Below are 16,760 nucleotides of genomic sequence, written 5' to 3' on the forward strand. Positions count from 1 at the left end.
CAAAGCTAATAACCAAGTGGTCATGCGGACTCGCCTGCTTTTGTAAGTAAGGTGTTCAACTATTGACCCTATGGCTAACAGCTTTGCAAAAGTTCTACACCAAAATCTATAGCTACATAGGCTACATGGGCCTATCTACTTAATAGAAAAGTAGCACTCCTACTGCTGGTCTAAAAGTCAAAGGTTGGGAGTAAACAAAAGAAGCGAAGATGAAGAAAAACAAAGGAAACAAGTTTATTAAATTTTCTAGCAAAATTGATAAACAAATAGCAAGGCCAACGAAGTTCATGCAAAACAAAAAGAAACATGGAAAATAAAGAAAATCCTAAAGGCTACCTAGAAGACTACTTTTCAGCAGCTTGGATATCTCATGACCACACATTTGCCCTCGGCTGCCCCAGCCTGGACACCGACCTCTCCGACTACTTCACCAATGGAAGCCTCAAAAGTAAAGGTAGAAGGTCTCAAAGTCTTTTTCAGGAAACCCAAAGTCAGACAGCCTACCAAAGAGATGATCTACATAACCCACCTTGTAGAAATTGGCCTGCCACTGAACGAGCGAAGCCTCGAGTCCAACCTTCTCACTATTCAATTACTTGCACCCCTCGAGCAGACTAACACAAATGCATTGCAACTAATCCATTTCATTCTTCAGACTTTCAGCATGCCTTGGAGTTCCAACACTTGGGGTTCAATCATATCAATGATCTTCTTGAAGTTGATTACTAGATTACAAGTAGCAATCAACTCTTCATCCATTGCAAATGCAGTAGAACGAAGCCTTGAAACATCACACTCAAAACCTTGAATCTGAGGTATGTAACAACCAATTTCCTTCTATACACTTTCATACTTAACTTGGATCGCGTCAAACCTAGTTTTCAAGTCAACGATCTCCTGGCAAGCGGTCTCAAGCTGTAGAGAAGTGAGGGCAAAGATATTGGACCCTTTCAAAGTGACGAGCTTAGATTCCAACATTTTGATCTTCTTGGCAAAAGAATAAGCATCAGTTGCCATTATCGTTGCCATCTCCTTGGCAGCCTTGGTTTTTGCTTGGTTAAGGAGCATAGACTCGGCTGCCAAAATTTCCGTTTTCTGCAGCATAGCAAGCAGAGCAGTCCTTCTATGTTGGGTTATATGCTTCGCAAAGGAACTTGGGCAAACAACCTCTTTGATGCTATCAACAAGTTTGGCACACGCATCCATATCTTCAAACAGATCAGACTTCAAAAGTGCACAGTTCTCAGTAAACTCTCCAGAAACAGGCTTGGTGGACTTCTCATAACTGCCCACGCTAGCAGACTTATCTTTCCTAGCAGTCGAACCAGTCTCAGTAGCAAAAGGAATAGGCCCAAGCACCACTTTAGCAGCAAAGTCTACCTTATTGCTCTCTATAGTAGCAATCATCTTCAAAGGTGAACCAGACTTAGCTCCCAACAGATGTCTTGGTATAGACTTTGGCATTGAAGGCACGACAGAACCATTACGCTGAGCAATCCTATTAGCAATTGTACTAGCCATCTACAGCATGGCAAGCGTCATAGGCTCATATCTAGCAACCCTATCTTTCTTTTGTTGGAAGTATGCCCACAAAGCCACTCATTTGATGTAATAGCTTTTGGAATACTTATTGTATTAAACGTTTATATGTTTAATGAAGGGCAAAGCTTATTGTTAATCACTATTTATTGTATCATGTGTTTAAGCAATAAGGGAATCCAAAGACTGTATTTGATCTAAGAGATAAGTGATTTAAGTAAGTTAGATTATCGAGACCTTTCTCTTATGTTCATTCCTAAAACGTTCCTAGCCATAGGATTGCCAATTGGGCATTGACAATCCGCTAAGGTTAGTATGTGTTATGTTGACTCAAGCGTGAGTATGACTAGTCTCAAGTCATTTAGTGTTGGACACTAAATCAAACACATAGGTGCTCGAAAGAGTGATCGAGTACACTGAACAACGATCAAAAGAGAGTTCGAACGTACATGTCATGTAAGAACTCGATAGTTGCAATATGCAAAGTAGTCTTTTGACCTGAGGCATCATAGATGTCTAATGGTTAGGTCCTTGATCTTTGATCATGTCAAAGGCATTCCATTGAGAGTGTCCACGGCATTGTTGGGGTCAAGCTATCTAGTCATGTAGGCATATGAATGCGCAACAAGGGATCTCTAACCTTCCATGGTGGAAGGAGAATATTCTAAGATATGATTTGAGAGTCTTTGGCCAAAGCATATGAATATGACTTAGGAAGTTTGTTCCAAATCATATTCAACAAAATCATATGGAGAAGTATCACATTGGATAGTAGACATGAAACAAACTATCACTCAAACAATGTGATTAAGAGTATTGTATTAGAGAAGGACCGTATTGCATTGTAGTTGTAACTAGATAGGTTCTCGAACCACTTCTACTTAGCTTGGGTAACCATGACATGCTGCTAGGTGTCACTCATGGTTTGTGGAAGCCTTGAAGATTAGCAAACACTAATCAAAGGGAGAATTGAAATAGTTTCAATTCACAATCGATCGTTAAGAGTAACAATCGTCCACTACCTCGCTAATTGGAACCTAATGGATCGTACACCGAGAAAGGATTAAAGTGAAGAAATAAATGAGATGGATATGCAATTAAATTGTTTAATTGAAAAATGGTCAAGATTAATTAATTAGTTAATTAATTATACGAAATGTTCGTATTAGGCTTTTAAGTTGGTTTTGGGCTTCGTGGCCCAAAAGCGTTTTGGTCCACAAGGCCCATTATGTTTAAGTTGTATGACAACTAAAACAAAATGGGCAAATTAGCCCAATAACAAGGTAAGGTCGGCCATAGGATGAGGGGATGCAAACTTGGATTAATTACAAGTTTGCCACTCACTTGTGATGAAGTATAAAAGCAACTTTATAGCTTTATTTTGATTAGGGTTTTCTTGATGGAAAGAAGGTGAAACATTTTCTCTCTTTTTATCTATAGAGGCCGGCCACTTAGAGGAATTTTAGCTAGCAATCTAATCTTCTCTAAGTCATCCATTTCATCTTCACACTACATCCTTGGTGTGGAGACTTAGAGACATCAAGCTTTTGGTGTTTTGGAGATTCTATCCTCAAATCCTCAAAGGAAGATCCAAGGAGCAAGGAGGTGACTTGAAGGCCCTCCACTTGGGTGAATCCCTTGTGTAATCAAGGATGAGCTTCAAGGGTAAAGAATCTCTAAATCCTTTCTTCTCTTTAAGTTTGTTAAAGAGTTTATTGGTTCACCATATACTAGGCTTTGAAAGTCATGGGTTTTATGAATTGTTTTTGAATGCATGCCTACTTTATTGTGTTAATAGCTTGCATATGTATTCAAATGTTCTTACTTGTTCTTAGCTAGGACAAAATTTTTCCTTCAAGTGGTATCAGAGCCTAGGCCTAGTTTATGGTGAATCCTTTTGGGTTTTGTGATTTTCATGATTTGTGATTTAAATGTTGTAAATGTTACAAGCTTTGTTCTTGCTTTTGAATATAAATTTTGCTAGAAAATTTAGCATCTCAAATGTTGTAGATGTATTTCATTTAAGCATGAATATTGGAACTAAAATTTGGTGCCATGTATGTTGGGAAATTAGGCGAAATCCAAAGGGTGATTTTTTGGGTTCATGTTTGTCTTGTTAAAATGGTTTTATAGTGACTTTTGGAACCCCCTAAGTACCCTAGGATGTTAGCCCTCTTTTGAGTAGTGAAAATTTGAGTTTTGGTGAGTGAAAACATTCATGGAGCTATTATGAGTTTTCATGAGTGTTCTTCAATGTTCTTGAAGTTCTTGCCAAGAACAAAAAGTTTTGAAGTTTTGATTCAAAAGTTTTATGTTTTTTCATAAAGTTTTGGTTTAATTTTGATGGGTGATGGTTATTGGTGAAGTATTATTAATGGCTTTAATGTTAGACAAACTTTTTAATGTTTGACATAAATTTTTTCTTACAACCTATCCATATCACCTTTAACTCACCTAACAAAATCAACTTGCAAAAACTTTTTAGAAATTTTTTCATATCTTCACTAATGGCCGGCCACCCCTAGTGGGGGGTACTTTTGGGGCCTTTTATGCAATTACATAAAGTTTTGATACTTTTGTGTATTTGCACTTTGGCCCAAAAGTTTACGTTTTTACGTTAAGGCCCAAAAACTCTAAAGGACAAATTGTTTTGATCCTTTAATGATGTTTTTACATTATTAAAATTTTGGGTTCTAGTTGTAATTACATGAAGTTGTGGACTTTTGTGTTTTTACAAAGTGACCCCAAAAGTTTATGAATTTGCATTGTGGCCCAATTGTTGTGGTCATTGTTTTATTTTCGCCCAAATAAGATGAGAACAAAATGGTTTTGTCTCTTTAAATGAGAATTGGATTTTCATTTTATTTAGTTCCATTTAAATCAATTCTATGGATCCGAAAACCAATTGTTTAAGGTTGTTTTCTGAGTTAATGTGATTGATTAAGAAAATGGTGATTATGAACCAAAGGCCTTGATAATTGAGCTATGTGATTGGCCGATTTACATTACGAATGTTTGGGTTTAGTAGTGTAGAATTGAATGTAATTTGATTAGTTCCAATTCGTTGTAAATGGACATAAGTCCATCATTTGTGTTGTAAAAGGGCATAAGCCCTTCTTATTATTTCATGTATTCCTTTTTGTTTATATGTATGCAAATTTGAATAGTTGGGTCCAACGCCCAATAGGAAATAACGGTTTAATTAGATTACACGCGTAACTAAAATCAACAACTATCTACCTTAAACCCAAGGTCCAACACAAGGCTCGTGTTGGATCAAATCAAACGGTTCATAATCATCCTAAAACCTAATATGACTATATAGTCCATATGAGGATGCAATGCGTTCGTTAGTAGTTCCATATAGTCTCGTTTGTTTCAACGAAACAGTGGGAGTATTATATGCTACTAATTCATATTAACTTGGACCAATAGTTGTGATAGGCCCAAGTTCTTTTAATAAGATTAAAATGATTTTGATGTAGCCCAACACTACTCCCTCAAACAAAACGAATATTAAGTTGATAAACGAGAGATGTTTTGAACATCTCTTCGTAGGCCTTCCACCGTGGTGGGCTCCAATCGTTTGTGACTCATGCACCGGCTTCACCCTATCATGGGGGAGTTCAAAGTATGTGCTTACATCCAGGAGGAGTCCATAAACATATGATGAGGTGAGTGTAGGCAACGAGGATGGCCGACATCGTATCATTGTGAGGCTATTCTTGAACCCCTTCACGAACTAAGCATGGTGGGAATAACTTAACTAAGTGCAATGGTGCCGACATCGTATCATTGTGAGGCAACATTCTCTAGAGGCCAAACAGATGGGTAATTACAAAAGTTGTAAATGAATAAAGCGTTATTCTCTCATCATTATTTTTGCTAACCAACATCGTATCATCGTGAGGTGGGCTTGGTAATGGTGAGTCTCCCATACCCCGCTAAGAGTTCAACATGACTCTCGAATTCCATTGAGGGATGTGGAATTTGCCAAAAATAGTGGGTGGTACTATTTGATTTAAGACCCAATCAAGTAGTTTTAAAACAAACAATCTAATACGATTTCTGTTATGTTATGTAGTTAACGACATGCCTAAAATAATACCCACCATTATACTTGACAAAAGGGGCCTTAGGGGCCAACGTTTCCTTGCTTGGTATCGCCACATTGAGAATGTCTCAAAGGTGAAAGACATATTGTATGTGCTTAAGCAATCCCCTCATCATGTACCTCCTACGAAACTAGCTTCAAATGAGGAGTGTCAAAATTATATTAGACACTATGAGGATGACTTACAAGCCAAATGCTTAATCCTCACTTCACTTAGTGAGGAGCTTATGAAGCTACATAAGCACATTGACACTTCTTGTGCCACGGTTGAAAGTTTGCATAAGATGTAGGAAAATGAGACTAGTAATGTACGATTCTCAAATGTTTGTAGTCTAATGAATGCCAAAATGGCAAAGGGGACATCAGTCCATAAACATGGACAAAAGATGGAAAGGATCTTTCAAGATCTTCAAAGTTTAGGAACTTCCATTGATGGGAAAATGGCCCAAGACTTTTTCCTTGCATCTCTCTCGGATGATTTCACTAAGTTTATTGTAAACTATAAAGTGAATAGATTCGATCATACTTTAAACGAGATGATTGACATGTGCTATAAATTTGAAAAAGGTTTCAAAAGGGACAGTGGGAGTGAGAATGCAATAACAAGGAAAAGGTTGCATAAGAAGAAGGCAAAGAAATCCAAAGGAACATGCTTTCATTGTGGAAAGGATGAACGTTGGAAGAAGAAATACGGGGTGCGCATTGCGAGCCTTATGACGCGAACTTTTGAAGAGACTATTTCCGTCATAGAGAGTTCTTTTACAGTGAGCTCCAGTTCCTGGATATTTGATTCAGGCGTTAGTCAACATATCTGTAATACGATGCAGGGACTAGCGAGGAGCAAGTCATTGCGCAATGAGGAGATGGTTGTGTGAGTTGGGAATGGCACTAAAATCTATGCAAAAGCAATAGGCACCTACATGCTTAAACTACCCTCTGGGGAAGTCCTGGAACTTAAAAATTGTTTATATTTTCCTTCATGTATAAAGAATTTGATTTCCATCTCTAAGCTTTTACGAGATGGGCACTCAGTATTGTTTGACAAAATGAGTTGCACTTTATACTTGAACGGTCGTATTATCTCTCAAGGTAATATGATAGAGGGACTTTTTCACCTAGAGACGAATAGTGGAATGCACTGTATTGAAAGCGGGAATACCTCAAAACCCAAAAGGGCTAGAGAAGAAGTTAACCAAGAAAAGATGTGGCATCTTAAACTTGGACATGTGAACCTTGATAAGATTCGCAAGATGTCGAAAGACGGATATTTCCGCCCATTAGGTAATGACCGGATGGGTACTTGTGAATGTTGCTTGAAAGGGAAGATGACCAAATCTCCATTTACTGGAAAAGGAGAGCATGCCACTGAAATTCTAAGGTTAATCCACACTGACGTATGTGGACCTATGTCTACTATGTCGAGAGGAGGCTTCTCATACTATATCACATTCACCGACGATCACTCTCGGTTTGGCTATGTGTATCTTATGAAGTACAAGTCAGAATCCTTTGAAAGGTTCAAAGAATTCAAGAATGAAGTTGAGAAGCAAACTGGGAAACAGATAAAGATCCTAAGATCGGATCGAGGGGGTGAATATATGAGTAATGAGTTCCTAGATTATCTCCAAGAGTGTGGAATAATATCACAGTGGACTCCACCAGGAACTCCACAACTTAATGGAGTTTCTGAAAGGAGAAATCGAACCTTGATGAACATGGTTCGTTCTATGATGAGTTCCGCTGATCTACCAGTAACATTCTGGGGATACACTCTATATACAGCAGCTTACTTGCTTAATAGAGTACCTTCCAAGTCAGTTTCACAAACACCTTAAGAGATATGGCATGGAAGAAAGCCAAGTCTTAATAACATTAAGATTTGGGGTTGTGAAGCATATGTCAAGAAGCTTGAAACTACTAAGCTTGAAGCGAGATCAGTAAGATGCTATTGATATCCTAGAGAAACTATGGGATATGAGTTCTACCATCCTGACGACCAGAAAGTCTTTGTCGCCAGAACTGCTAAATTTCTAGAGGACGAATTTGTTCTCAAAGGAACTATAAGCAAAGAGATGGAAATTAATGAGATTAATGATGAACCACAAACAAGCACTCGACAAGTTGACAACCCTATTCCTGAACCCCTAGCTCCACGTAGATCTGAACGGGTTAGTAAGCCACCTAACAGGTTTGGCTTAGACAATGACTTTGCGGAATTGCACCTTCTAGGTGACAATGACACAAAGGAGGACCCTAGGGACTGCACTGAAGCAATGTCCTGTTGGAAATATGCCCTGAAAGTCAATCTTTGGAAGAAACCTTTCAGGACAAATGAATGGATGTATAGATGAGTCTTATACATCAAATGGCAAAGACACGAATTAGGACTATCTCAATAAACGATATATGTCCTAAATAGTGTATCCATGGACAATGGATCGATTGAAGAAGTAATCTAATGATGTTAGACTACAGAGACCTTCTTCACATAACCATTATGTCCAAAAGTTTCTTAGTCATTGGATTGTCGGAGGGAAACTGACAATGCTTAGACCGGTACATACTGTGTCCGCTTCAAATGGAAGGATGGAAAGTCTCATCCCATTCGTGTTGTGACACTAAGACAAGTATGTAGGTGCTCATTAAGGGAATGAGTTCACTGAACACAATCGAACGAGAGTACTTGCATGGAGGTCTACTCACATGTCAAGCAAGTAACTCTAATGGTTGGAATAATGTAAGTAGTCCTTTGACCTGAGGCATCGTCGTTGTCTTGTGGCTAAGTACTTAATCTTTCATTGTGTCAAAGTCACTCCATTCGCGGATGTCCACGGCATAATTGGGGTTAAGCCACTTAGTCATGAAGGCAAGTGAATGCGCAACAAGGAATCTCTAATCCTCGATTAGAGAGGAAGAATACTCTAAGATATGATTCGGGAATCTTCGGCCGAAGTATCAAGCGTAATAAAGGAAAGCGTTCCTATACGACTCAATTGAATCATATAAGAAGGAATAATCACATTAGGGGTTTGACATAATATATCCATACCCTAGTAATGTGATTGAGAGTATTGTTTTAGAGAAGGATCGAATTACATTGTAATTCCAATTGAATAGGTTCTCCGAACAACTTCTACATTAGCTTGGGTAGCTATGACATATGGTTAGATGTCACTCATAGCTTGTGAGTTCTTCTAGATGATTAAATGTAGTCATCAAAGAAGAAAGGTGAATTAAAAAGGAAGTTTTAATTCACTAAGTGATTGGATTAATTATAATCAATTGGATTGATGTCAATCACCTCACTGCCTTGCTAATTAGAACCTAAAATGATTGTACACCGATACACTCTTGTAGTGAGTGATTAATGGATGATGGAAATAATTAATTGGATTAATTAAGTGTTGTGATTAATTTAGAAAGTCTAAAGAAATCATAAAAGCGATAAAAGATCGTTTTGGGCTTAAAGAAACGTTCGGGTTTAATTGGGCCCATTGGGCCTAAACCCATTGGGCTTTTATTCAAGCATTGGATGACTAGAAATAAATAAAAGCCCAAAGCCCAAACCAACACAAAGGGGCCGGCCCTTGCAAGTGGAGAGGGAGAGATATTTAGTCAAGTTGTTGACTAGGTTTCTTTTTGTCTATATAAGGAACTTTATAGAGTTTTAATCCTTAGGGTTTTTGGTGTGTTTTTAAACAACAAAGAGGCAAAAGAAAACATCTCTCTAAAACCACAAAGGCCGGCCACCTAGAGGGTGATTTAGCTAACAATCTTTCACCCTTTTGGTTATTCCTCCATCCATCTCACTACACTAGTGGGTGTGGATATTTAGAGGTCTTCTCCTTTGGAGACTAAAGGAGAACCTTGGAGCACTCTTACTAACAAAGTAGAGGAGGCAAGGAGGGAGGCTAGGCTCAAGGACTTCAAGGAACAAAGGGCTTGGAGGTGGTCCATCCTTGGTCTCAAGTCTAGATCAAGAGGTATAAGACTAAACCTACACTTTGTTCTTTACTAAAATGTTTTGATGCATTATATATAAACCTATGAACCTTGAAGGGGATTTGCATGACTATAGTTTTGATATTATTTGATAAATTGCTTCCGTTGCTCATGTATATAATTTTTGAATTGTATATGCATGCTAGTCATTTAGAAATCCCATGTGTTAATCTCATAATTTTCCCTTCATGTCCGACATTGATTCAAAGAGATGGCAAGAAGCCATGAAATCTGAGATGGATTCCATGTATCAAAATCAGGTCTTGACTCTTGTAGACCCTCCAGAAGGTATAGTACCTGTTGGAAACAAATGGGTCTTCAAGAGGAAGATAGGCGTTGATGGGAACGTGGAGACTTATAAGGCTAGACTAGTAGCCAAGGGTTACAGGCAAAGAGAAGGGATTGACTATGAAGAAACTTTCTCTCCTGTAGCCATGATTAAGTCCATTCGGATTTTGCTTGCTATAGCTGCGTACCATGATTATGAAATCTGGCAAATGGACGTGAAGACGGCCTTTTTGAACGGCTACCTAGAGGAAGAGCTTTACATGGCTCAACCCAAAGGTTTCGTGTCCAAGTCTAAAAATACTAAGGTATGTAAGCTTTAGAGGTCCATTTATGGACTTAAGCAAGCCTCCAGGAGCTGGAACATTTGTTTTGATACTGAAATCAAATTGTTTGGTTTTACTCAAAACGAAGACGACAATTGTGTTTATCAAAAGGTCGTTGGGGATGCAGTTGTATTCCTAGTGTTATATGTAGATGACATATTACTATTCGGGAATGACACTGCAGTACTTTCTTCTCTAAAAGTGTGGTTGTCCAAAACCTTCCACATGAAAGATTTAGGAGATGCATCTTATGTACTTGGGATAAAGCTCTATCGTGATAGATCCAGAAAATTAATCGGATTATACCAATCTATGTACATTGATAAGGTGCTAAGTAGGTTCCAGATGGAACAATCTAAGAAAGGTTTTCTTCCTGTTAGACATGGAATTCACCTTTCTAAGTCCATGGAACCTAAGACTCCTGAAGAGATACGGCAAATGAATGCTATTCCTTATGCTTCCACCATAGGAAGTCTCATGTATGCCATGATATGCATAAGGCCTGATATCGCATATGCTATGAGCATTACTAGTCGATATCAATCTAACCCAGGATCAGAACACTGGGCAGCTGTCAAGACAATCCTTAAGTACTTAAGAAGAACTAAAGAAGAACTAAGGACATGTTCCTCGTTTATGGAGGAGCGACAGAGTTGCGAGTGGAAGCCTATACAAACCCAGATTTCCAATTTGACGTCGATGATAGAAGTTCCAACTCCGGATATGTATTCACTCTAAATGGTGGGGCTGTCAGTTGGAAAAGCAAGAAACAAAGTGTAATTGCTGATTCCACGACAGAGGCTGAATATGTCGCTGCAGCTGAAGCCGGCAAAGAAGCGTTCTGGATGAAGAAGTTCATCACTGAACTTGGAGTGGTTCCAACCATTACATCACCAGTAACTTTGTACTGTGATAATAGTGGGGCGATAGCTCAAGCCAAGGAACCCAGGGCACATCAAAAGAACAAGCATTTTGACAGGCGCTTTAATATCATTAGAAGATATGCTGCCGAGGGGAAAGTCAACATCCTCAAAGTTGCTTCAGCCGATAACGTAGCAGATCCACTGACAAAGCCAATGTCTCAAATCCAGCTTGGCCGTCATATGGAAAAGATGGGTATTAGATACATGGGAAGGTGGCTTTGAGTGCAAGTGGGAGATTGTTGGAAGTATGTCCACAAAACCACTCATTTGATGTAATAGCTTTTGGAATACTTATTGTATTAAACATTTATATGATTAATGAAGGGCAAAGCTTATTGTTAATCACTATTTATTGTATCATGTGTTTAAGCAATAAGGGAATCCAAGGAATGTATTTGATCTAAGAGATAAGTGATTTAAGTAAGTTAGATTATCGAGACCTTTCTCTTATGTTCATTCCTAAAACGTTCCTAGCCATAGGATTGCCAATTGGACATTGACAATCCGCTAAGGTTAGTATGTGTTATGTTGACTCAAGCTTAAGTATGACTAGTCTCAAGTCATTTAGTGTTGGACACTAAATCAAACACATAGGTGCTCGAAAGAGTGATCGAGTACACTGAACAACGATCAAAAGAGAGTTCGAACGTACATGTCATGTAAGAACTCGATAGTTGCAATATGCAAAGTAGTCCTTTAACCTGAGGCATCATAGATGTCTAATGGTTAGGTCCTTGATCTTTGATCATGTCAAAGGCATTCCATTGAGAGTGTCCACGGCATTGTTGGGGTCAAGCTATCTAGTCATGTAGGCATATGAATGCGCAACAAGGGATCTCTAACCTTCCATGGTGGAAGGAGAATATTCTAAGATATGATTCAAGAGTCTTTGGCCAAAACATATGAATATGACTTAGGAAGTTTGTTCCAAATCATATTCAACATAATCATATGGAGAAGTATCACATTGGATAGTAGACATGAAACAAACTATCACTCAAACAATGTGATTAAGAGTATTGTATTAGAGAATGACCGTATTGCATTGTAGTTGTAACTGGATAGGTTCTCCAACCACTTCTACTTAGCTTGGGTAACCATGACATGTTGCTAGGTGTCACTCATGGTTTGTGGAAGCCTTTAAGATTAGCAAACACTAATCATAGGGAGAATTGAAATAGTTTCAATTCCCAATCGATCGTTAAGAGTAACAATCGCCCACTACCTCGCTAATTGGAACCTAATGGATCGTACACCGAGAAAGGATTAAAGTGAAGAAATAAATGAGATGGATATGCAATTAAATTATTTAATTGAAAAATGGTCAAGATTAATTAATTAGTTAATTAATTATACGAAATGTTCGTATTAGGCTTTTAAGTTGGTTTTGGGCTTCGGGGCCCAAAAGCGTTTTGGTCCACAAGGCCCATTATGTTTAAGTTGTATGACAACTAAAACAAAATGGGCAAATTAGCCCAATAACAAGGTAAGGCCGGCCATAGGGTGAGGGGATGCAAACTTGGATTAATTACAAGTTTGCCACTCATTTGTGATGAAGTATAAAAGCAACTTTATAGCTTTATTTTCATTAGGGTTTTCTTGATGGAAAGAAGGTGAAACATTTTCTCTCTTTTTATCTATAGAGGCCGGCCACTTAGAGGAATTTTAGCTAGCAATCTAATCTTCTCTAAGTCATCCATTTCATCTTCACACTACATCCTTGGTATGGAGACTTAGAGACATCAAGCTTTTGGTGTTTTGGAGATTCTATCCTCAAATCCTCAAAGGAAGATCCAAGGAGCAAGAAGGTGACTTGAAGGCCCTCCACTTGAGTGAATCCCTTGTGTAATCAAGGATGAGCTTCAAGGGTAAAGAATCTCTAAATCCTTTCTTCTCTTTAAGTTTGTTAAAGAGTTTATTGGTTCACCATATACTAGGCTTTGAAAGTCATGGGTTTTATGAATTGTTTTTTAATGCATGCCTACTTTAATGTGTTAATAGTTTGCATATGTATTCAAATGTTCTTACTTGTTCTTAGCTAGGACAAAATTTTTCTTTCATCTTCCCCTTGGAAGAAGTCAAGTCAATCATAAGCTTCTTCGCATCTTCACGAGCAACAGAGGAAGTTCTCAGTTTTTTCTCAACATGCATCTCTTATGCAGGCGGGGAAGGTCTCTTCTTTCCACCTTCATTCGCAATGGGCTCTACGACAGTGATCGAACAAGCCAATGCCTCTACCATCTGCTTTATCTCTTCCCCAGCGGCAACCCACCTTTCTCCCAATGAAGAAGACTAAGCAGCTAACACCATTCACAGTACTCAGCAGGGGAGCTCAGCTTTTGCTGGCTTTTCCCTCATTTTCTTTGTCAGACCAACAGGTAGGAGACCTACATGCCCAGTATTCCAGCAGCCCAAGAAGCTCGCGACCTCCTCATTTCTCTTAAACACCAACTTGTACATGTCAGGTCCAAGAGCCTAAAGGGCTTGAGCCACACAACTCACCCAACACTGCGCCCCAGCGCCTCAAGTCGCAGCCCCAGCCGCACAGTTGCCCCTGGCTCTAGCCAAGTTGAGCAACCCAAGCCGTGGTCCCTGCCACACTACCTCCTAGGCCCATGCCGAGCCAATTCCTAGACCCTGCCAACCGACGTGCCATACCACCCTGACGATTGCCCCACGACAGCACCACCTAAGAAGAAGACTAAGAAAATTATGTTTTCCTTACCTTGGTGCAATGCGGAGAAGACAAAGAAATCAAAGGAAGACAGTTATTTGCACGGGCAAGCGAAGAAGAATGCTAGGGAAAAGGGAACAAATATCCTTTAGCTTTCTCTCTTTGTTGTAGGGATAAATAATTGCCCTCCAAAGTTAATTTAATCCCCTAATTAAGGTAGGGTTTAGTGGCAATTTATTTCTCTTTCCTAGAAGAATCTAATTCCAAGTCAAACTGGGAATCTGCATCAAATTAGGAAACTATCTTATGTTTCCCTAAGCTATTAGAGATCTCTACACCTACTACCCTTTCCTGTGAGCAGCCCAGTGGGTGTGGGGGCATTTGTGGAACAAAAAATAATCCAAAAAATCATGGAGGTGACATGAGAACTTTTGTGTAAAATAAGACGAGATTACGCTCGAAGCACACCGGGATTCCCATGCACATACAATGGACAATAACAACTTAATCAAGGAAGAGTCAAAGGTGATCAATATGGTATTTATTCAAATTCCTCTTATCACTCCTCATCAATCCCTTATTGATTTTGTTCAAAAGGTAACTCCCAAAACTTCCTATTTAAATTAGAAATCATTTCCATGTTAATTGCAAGATATTATTGAAGGAAAAAATTTGTCTTAGCTAAGAACAAGTAAGAACATTTGAATACATATGCAAACTATTAACACATTAAAGTAGGCATGCATTCAAAAACAATTCATAAAACCCATGACTTTCAAAGCCTAGTGAATGGTGAACCAAAAGACTCTTTAACAACATTAAAGAGAATGAAGAATTTAAAGATTCTTTACCCTTGAAGCTCATCCTTGTTTACACAAGGGATTCACCCAAGTGGAGGGCCTTCAAGTCACATCCAAGCTCCTTGGATCTTGCTTGTGATTTCCTTCCCCTTTTGTGCTCCTTTGGTCCTTGAGGATGTGAGGAAAGGATCTGTAAAACACCAAAGGTTTGGTGTCTCTAAGTCTCCACACCAAGGGTGAGGTGTGAAGATGAAATGGATGACTTAGAGAAGAAAAGATTGCTAGATAAATCTCCTCTAAGTGGCCAGCCTCCTTGTTGAAAAAGAGAGAATAGGTTTCACCTCTTTTCTACAAGAAAAACCCTTATGAGAAAAATAGCTATAAAGTTGCTTTTATAACACTTTTCTTAGGTGAGTGGCAAACTTGCAATTAAGCAAACTTTCACCCTCTCCTCACCATGGCCGGCCTATTTGTTGTGATTGGGCTTATTGCCCATTTTGTTTTAGTTGTCATACAACTTAAACATAATGGGCCTTGTGGACCAAAACACTTTTGGGCCCCGACACCCAAAACCAACTTAAAAGCCCAATACGAACCTTTCGTAAAATTAATTAACTAATTAATTAATCTTGACCATTCTTCAATTAAACCATTTAATTGCATATCCATTTCATTTAATTTCTTCACTTTCATCCTTACTGGGTGTACGATCCATTAGATTCCATTTAGCAAGGTAGTGGGCGATTGTTACTCTTAACGATCGATTGTGAATTGAAACCACATTTCAATTCTCCCTTAAAATTAGTGTTTGCTAATAATCAGGGCTTCCACAAATCATGAGTGACACCTAACAGCATGTCATGGTTACCCAAGCTAAGTAGAATTGGTTGGAAAACCTATCCAGTTACAACTACAATGCAATACAGTCCTTCTCTAATACAATACTCTTAATCACATTGTTTAAGTGATAGTTTGTTTCATGTCTACTATCCAATGTGATACTTCTCCATATGATTCTTTTGAATAAGATTTGGAACAAACTTCCTAAGTCATATTCATATGCTTTGGCCAAAGACTCTCGAATCACATCTTAGAGTATTCTCCTTCCACCATGGAAGGTTAGAGATCCTTTGTTGTGCATTCTTATGCCTACATGACTAGATAGCTTGACCCCAACAATGCCGTGGACACTCCAATGGAATGCCTTTGACATATCAAAGGTCAAGGACCTAACCATTAGACATCTATGATGCCTCAGGTCAAATGACTACTTTGCATATTGCAACTATCGAGTTCTTACATGACATGTATGTTCAAACTCTCTTTTGATCGTCGTTCAGTGTACTCGATTACTCTTTCGAGCACCTATGTGTTTGTCTTAGTGTCCAACACCAAATGACTTGAGACTAGTCATACTCACACTTGAGTCGACATAACACATACTAACCTTAGCGGATTGTCAATGCCCAATTGGCAATCCTATGGCTAGGAACGTTTTAGGAATGAACATAAGAGAATGGTCTTGATAATCTAACTCACTTAGATCACTTGTCTCTTAGATCAAATACATCCCTTGGATTCCCTTATTGCTTAAACACATGATACAATAAATAGTGATTAACAATAAGCTTTTCCCTTTATAAAACGTACAATAGTTTAATACAATAAGTATTCCAAAAGCTATTACATCAAATGAGTGGCTTTGTGGGCATACTTCCAACAATTATATCTCAAAATATCTTGCAATTATTCTCCAATAACCACCATATATGGCCAGCCACTCTCCACGCAAAGGGCCGGCCACCCTCCTATAAATACCACTCTCATCCCACTAAAATGCAAAGCCATTTGCTACCCACAAACTCCTAAATACATCATATTCAAAATTCTAACTTTAACATCAGAGATTCAAAATTCTAAATACATTCTTTTCGTTCCTCCCTCTCCTGTAGCCGTTCTTTTCCTTCATCTCTTTTGCTTCCCCTCCTCTTTTGCAACCCATAATCATGATAGATCTCAGGGTTATGGACTCGATCTTCACACAAGGCCCTATAGTCACATCTCACTGTCGAATTGGCATGCTGAAAATATTGGGTG

The sequence above is a fragment of the Malus domestica genome, chromosome 13, assembly GCF_042453785.1.
Source record: "Malus domestica chromosome 13, GDT2T_hap1".
NCBI lineage: Eukaryota > Viridiplantae > Streptophyta > Magnoliopsida > Rosales > Rosaceae > Malus > Malus domestica.